This window comes from Mercenaria mercenaria, chromosome 2, assembly GCF_021730395.1.
Source record: "Mercenaria mercenaria strain notata chromosome 2, MADL_Memer_1, whole genome shotgun sequence".
In the NCBI taxonomy this organism is placed as follows: domain Eukaryota; kingdom Metazoa; phylum Mollusca; class Bivalvia; order Venerida; family Veneridae; genus Mercenaria; species Mercenaria mercenaria.
The window spans coordinates 17,594,462-17,601,558 of record NC_069362.1 but is presented as its reverse complement, the minus strand read 5'-3'; the positions used below and the strand labels follow the sequence as shown (position 1 = coordinate 17,601,558).

The window sequence follows — 7,097 nt, the reverse complement described above, 5'->3', positions numbered from 1 at the left end:
CATTCTGCACTGTCGCACAATGATAGAGTATTTGTATGTAAATAAGAATCAATCATTATCAAGGTGTCATAGTTTGTTGCACCTTTAACCAGACGATTATTATTTATGTTTATTAATTGGTAATTGGTTGTCGTCTGACATTAATAATCAGTAGTTAAATTTTCTCCTTTTGAATCAGACAATATGTTTTTAAAGTTATTACAACTTTCTGTTTCGGATGATTTATCAAGTTTTTCTTCCTTTTTTTCAACGAAGAACCTCTGCAGATGACGACACAATATTTTTCATAATTAATGTTTTATGATGCAGGTGTGTTTATCAATATTATCTCTTTCCTACTGTCAATTTAATACAGTAAACATTTCTTTGAACGAAAAATTTGGAAAGTATCATCTCTGATTAAATGTTTAAAGGAAGACTTAAAATTTTCTGACGTCATGACTTTTGACTGAATCTTGTTCTCAAAGCAAGAAAATTCTAACATGATAATAAAAATTTGGTGTTTTTATGATTAAGGCCCTCTTATGTAGATGTGCGGTGGCCACGGCAGTGGAAAATCAAAATCAAAATCGTCTTCTCCGGATCCAAAGGCGCAGACTGAGGTATTGTCTAATGGTCCTCTATTAGAAAAACTTTAGAAATCTTAAACAGTTATCGCCTGAGCTTAAATAGATTATCTGGCATGTAGCATTGCGTAGTGACCCTCTACTAAAATTGTTAAAATCATGCACCTAGGGTCGATTGGCCCCGTTCTCGAGTTCACTTGTTTCCCATTGACTTTCATACGACAGTGGTCCTCTACCAAGTTTGTTCAAAGCATGCCTGGATCCGCCCTTTGGTTCACTTGTTAAACACAGACTTAGCCTATATAATCATGAAAAACTTTAAAAACAATTCCTGTCTAAAACCGTAATGCCCTGAGTTAAGATGGTTGGCATGTAGCTTTGTAAAGTGGTCCTATACTAAATTTGTTCGAATCATGCAGCTGGGCCCGGGGTTCAAACTGTTCACTTGTTTACATAGAAGTATTAGGAAACAGTTTTACAGTTTTCTTGTCTACAACTGTAATGGCCTTGAGCTTAAATGTTTATCATGTAGCATAGTGTAGTGGTCCTGTACTATGCCAGTTCAAATTATGCCCCTTGGATCTAATTTGGCCCTGCTCTAAAGTTCACTTGTTTTACTAGACTGATATAAGTAAAACTTTAAAAATCTTCTTGTTTAAAATTGTTATAGATAATTTGCATGTGGGTCTTTTTGGTGTATGTGAGAAAAACTTTGAAAATGTTCTTGTCTAAAACCTCATGCCCAAGGATAGATATTTGGCAATAACATTGTTAAGAATTCTTCTTCCAGAGTTGTTCAAATAATACCACTGGGGTCGAAATGGCCCCACAACGAGATTCACTTGTTTCACATAGATTTATATTGGAAAAAAATCCTCTCGTTTAAAACTGTAATGCCCTGAGCTTAGATATTGAGCATGTAGCTTTGTGTATAGGCTCTTTACAAAGTTAGTTCAAGCCCCCCTACCCCTACCCTGGTCAAAATTGGCCCTTTCCGATGGGACCGCTTGTTTTAAAAACTTTGATAATACAAATATAATTATGTTGTATACTTTTACACCCTGGAAAGCATAAAATCATGAACATTCGCCTTTCGTATACCGTACCAGATGAACTATAAGCAGCCTCAACCCATTTGAGTTATGTGAGCGATATTGGGCCATCATGGCCATCTTATTACTTACTTTTGCATGTATTACACTGACCGCAAGATGGACTGAACTAGCAGGTAATCAGGTGCAGTTAAATTTTCTATGGATAATTTCTTGGTGTGTGATATTAGTTCCCATCGTTAGTCAAGTAAATTCTAAACTCACTATTTGATTTAGCTTGAATAAATAAATGGCCATGTTCTCGTTGTGGTGATGTGTGATCTCATATAACTTTCGAGCTTATATTGCTGATGAGCGATTTGCTTCGAATTTAAAATATTGTTCCTCATCATCACCCACATCAGATGACTTAAGAACCATAACTCCCACACCAATATTTCATGAATTATGCCCAGTTTTTTATGCAATTTCTTTCTAATATCTGTTATTACTAAACAGATTTGATTCAAACTTAACACAGTTGTTCAACATAGGACACAAATACATTATTCCATTATGATGTCCCTTTCATACTTAGAAATCAAAGCAATTTCATTCTATTTATGTTACGACTCAAACTGCAGTCCCACATCATCATCCATACAGGGAATATTAATCACTCCAGTGACAACCCTAGTTTTCTCAGGGTTACCCTATTTCAATATTAAAATTCGAAATATTTAATCAAGCATACTGCCTCCTTTGACAGTTTTTATCTTTCCTATTAAAATCTTTTAATTTTGATTTATAAATGAATTAATTTTGTTGAGATTAAGCATAACTCTTCCTGTTCAGAGACACATACTGTTCTAAATTCGACTACATTTACTACCTAAGAGTCATGATTATACAAATGAATCAACTGTTTTGAATTTGTTGAGCTTTATGTAAAATCGTCATTATTTAGGTCGACATTCTAAGTACATTTGTACTTTGAATTGGTGTTTTCACCTTCAGGCATGAGCATGGTACCAGCTGGATATCTTTCTTGCATGAGATTGAGGTTCAGTCCAATAGCAGTGACATGCAAGTACATGGAAGTCAACGATCCCGGAATGAATCAGAATTACCTCAAACAGCATCAATCCATAGAAATGGCAAAAATTGAAGAAAATTTTATTTCCAGTTCACATTTCATGGTAACATCATTAGCAATGTCAACGAAAACAAGGAAAAAGGCCATCATAAATATCAAAAGATTCAACGGGGTTATATATCAACATTCTTTACAATTTAATCTCTTCTGTTCAGTCTGGATTCAAACCTGGAGACTCAACAGTTAACCAACTCACATATCTATATAATAGCTTTTGTAAGGCATTAGATGATGGCCTTGAAGTTCGCACAGTCTTTTTTGATATAAGCAAAGCTTTCGATAAAGTTTGGCACCAAGGCTTAATTCTCAAGCTCCAGAAAGCTGGTGTGCAGGGACCTCTTCTTAATTGGTTTCATGATTACCTTTCTGATAGACGTCAGGCTGTTGTTCTACCAGGTACCATGTCTGGTTGGTCTTCAATAAAGGCAGGAGTTCCCCAAGGCTCTATCCTTGGTCCTCTCCTGTTTTTAGTGTATATCAACGACATAGTGGAAGACATGGGTTCTCATATTCACCTCTTTGCCGATGATACTAGTCTTCACATAATTGTTGATCACCCGGTATCTGCTGCAGGTATTCTTCAGTCCGATATCAACAAAATCTCAGATTGGGCTGACAAATGGCTAGTCACATTTAACCCATCTAAATCAGAAACAATGATAATTTCACGAAAAAATCAAAACCTTTCCATCCACCCCTTCTTATGCACAATCAACCAATAGCCTCTGTTACTTCCCATAAACACCTTGGCGTTCACTTGTCTGAAGATGGTTCTTGGCACACGCATATCACCTATATTACAGAAAAGGCATGGAAACGCATCCATATTATGCGCAAATTAAAATTTCAACTTGATAGGAAATCTCTGGAAATAATATACCTTTCTTTATCAGACCACTTCTTGAATACGCTGATGTTATCTTTTCAAACTGCACTCAGTATGAGAAACAAGAACTCGACAAAATACAGAATGAAGCATCTCGAATTGTATCTGGAACTACACAGCTAGTTTCTTTTCGTGAACTTCATAAAGAAGTTCCTTGGGAATCTCTTGAAACCCGGAGACGAAACCATAAACTCATACTACTGTACAAAATGAAAAATGGCCTTTCTCCAGGCTACCTTTCAGCTCTAGTTCCTCCGTCTGTTGGTGAAGCAACCCGATACAACCTACGCAATGTTGATGATATACAGGGTATACGCACTCGAACTTCTCTTTACTACAACTCTTTTCTACCATCTGCTCTAAGAGAATGGAATAGTTTACCGTCAGAAATACAGAATTCACCAACCCTGACTTCCTTTAAATCACAGCTAAAGCGAAAACACTCCACATGTCCAAAACACTTCTACATTGGTGCACGGAAATGGCAAATTTATCATGCCCGGCTGCGTACCGAGTGTAGCTCTCTGAACCAACATCTTTACATGAAAAACATTTCTCCTTCACCCCTTTGTCAGTGCGGAAGCACTGAGAACAATCATCATTTCTTTTTTGAATGTCCAGATTACAATGATATCCGTAGAAGGCTCCTCCAAACAACCTCCAGCTTCTGCACTGTCACTCTGTACACACTCCTGTATGGTGACCAGAATCTTAGCGACGACATCAATAACAGCATATTCCTAGCAGTTCAAAATTACATCAGGGAAAGTAAACGTTTTCCATGAGCTTAAAACTACATTAACTAACATTCCAGTTTGCTCCAAACCTTCATCAATCCAAATCAAATCAAATCTCATACATTTATTTCTTTTTCCTCTCATTTCTATAGGACACTTTATATTTGACTAATATTATCTGTCTATGGAGTTCATATTAACGGACGGAATCTTCTTATACATAAAATTTCTCTATTTTTTTATTGTTATATATACTATAAACTTCGATTTCTAATCTCGATTCTTTTCAAAATTTGCTAATTCCTAACTTGATACTAATATTTTGTTTCATGTCATTTTTTCTATTCAATGCATATTAGCTAAATGTTTGTTCGATGATACATTTCAAACAAATTATGTAATACCGCCAAATTTACTGTAAGTTATCCCATATAGGAGAAGACCTTTATAAGCTTAGCTTTCGGATCTTATCCTTTTTCAACATGTATAATATTGATATTGTAAATTGTAAAATGTAATATGCACATATGTTTGAAATAAAATATGTTTAAATCAACATTCTTTATTATACCTCACATAAATGTCCAATGCAAATTTCCCATTAGTTTAACTTGGATAATATATCATATTCCCCAGTTATTTTCAATATCTGCGCATGTGCTATGATCCATAATTTCATATCACATGCGCAACAGCGCTATTTTGTTTTTCTGTGTATGTGATATTTATATTTTTTTTTTCATATCTTGATACTTTCGCATTGATTAAAAGGCTTATATATACCAGGGGTGGTATAGTACGTCATCAACAGGTGCGCGCAACACTTCCCGATGCGGCTATTTTATGTCAAAACATCTCGATTCGGTGAGTAAACTTGCGATTATTACATTGATAACTAATAGATTCGGAAATGACATATTGTCGAAAGTACCCGCACATACGTCTAGTTTATTATTTACGTTTGCATTTTTCAAGAAAGCCTTCCGTTTAAGAGAACATTCGTGCACAATGCACTTCATGGAAACACTTCCCTATTCACCACACCATATTATGTCGCATAACAAGAGTTTACATGCATTTCTGATAAATCCAAGCATTGACGGGTGTTCTTTTATGGTAAACAGATGTCAGTGATACCTTGATTACTCATTGGAATTTAAATTTTCCGAAAAATCAGTTAACTAAAATTTCGCCTTCCCGATTCACCAACTGAATTGATGTCCTTCCCGGCTCACCAATTTCCAGCATGACTAACATCGGGCTGGTGCTCATGTAAATGTGATCACACTTGCCTGGAAGTTCTATTAATTCGAATAACTAATTGTTAGAGTGCTTGCACTAGATGGTCTGTAAACTTCATTTAAGCATTTGGAGATGATATTGAAAGAACGAGGCATATCTTGAACATATGTTGTATACTACAAACATGCATATGTATGATATAATTATGTTCTATCATGTCCTTATATTTGTTATTTTAGGTACATGAAAGATGAAAAAGGAAACAAAACTTCTAGTCTGCATCAATGGAATTGTCAATATATGTTAAAAAGGATTGCTGAGTGATTTGAGAAGTGGAGAACATCCTCTAACGGAATTACCCCAGACAAGGATTTCAACGCTCAACTAGGTCTCCGTACCAAACTTTGTCACGATTATGTCGGTTGCTGTTTGAAGGTATGGATATAAATAACTGATTTAATTTCAATAATGTTACAGTAGATAAACCTTAATAAGGGGTATAGTTAGATAGGCACTTCGACACATGATAATATTAATAGAAAGTATTTTGGAAACCATTAGTTAACTTGTTACTCTAATTATTTTTTCATGATAACTATTTATGGCGTGTCATCGAAAATAGTCGAGTATGATGGCTTTGATTCCGAACTTGAGTTCAAGGCAAGACTCGATGAGACAAATAAGAATATGCATTGATAATATGCTAAGTAAAGCAAAATTATATAGTTAAATTATTATCATGTGCTGATTTTTAAAGTAGCAACCTTTTAATATATTTTTAAAGGTATAAAGTCGCACCAATGCAGTTTAGTTTTTAATGATATGCTACTATTTAGTTTTGTTTAACGTTTCAGGGCCACGTGGTCATCACAATTGCTCGGGAAAAAATGAGAAATTACTGTATCGCGCCAACGAAATGTTCTTATTAAGGAGTTTTAGATGTGCGCAGGGAAAGACCAAGAGTGACTACAACCGAATTATAATTACCACGTAGTAGAATGGGACATTGAATCTACACTAGAAAGCGGTTGAGGATTTAACATTTTACTAATGTTCAGATTTTGCTTGCAAATCTTAGTGCACCCAATTACATGTTAAAACTCGAAGTGAGCTTGAACAGTGGTAGAACAATTTTACCTGCAATGTAAATTACTTTGCTTTTCTTAAACTGTTTAGTTGTTGAAAATGTTGTTGTATAAAAAGATATATTTAAAATAGGAAATTTTACTGATTTTTTTATTTAAACCCTTACACAGTGGAAGCCGTTGTGACATAAACATACGCACATACACTTTAAGACATAGCAACATCTTCCTTTTATCAGCTAATGTTATATATTTACACAAATCAACAAAGTAGATTTATTACTTGATTGTAGCAATTATAAATTTATACACACTTATAAATACGAGTATAATGAAAACGTTTCTTTAACTTTGGACGTAATTCTTTATAACTCAGCATTTAAAAAATGAAATT

The 7,097-nt window shown here is 34.7% G+C and overlaps 1 long non-coding RNA gene across 1 annotated transcript; it reads left to right on the top strand.

The window, feature by feature from the left end:
* Positions 1 to 5,159: 5,159 nt before the first annotated feature.
* LOC128548402 (uncharacterized) lies at positions 5,160 to 6,813 on the top strand. Its single transcript, XR_008367014.1, has 3 exons — positions 5,160 to 5,240; positions 5,858 to 6,053; positions 6,473 to 6,813. It is a non-coding gene; the product is annotated as an uncharacterized LOC128548402 (long non-coding RNA).
* Positions 6,814 to 7,097: the final 284 nt, after the last annotated feature.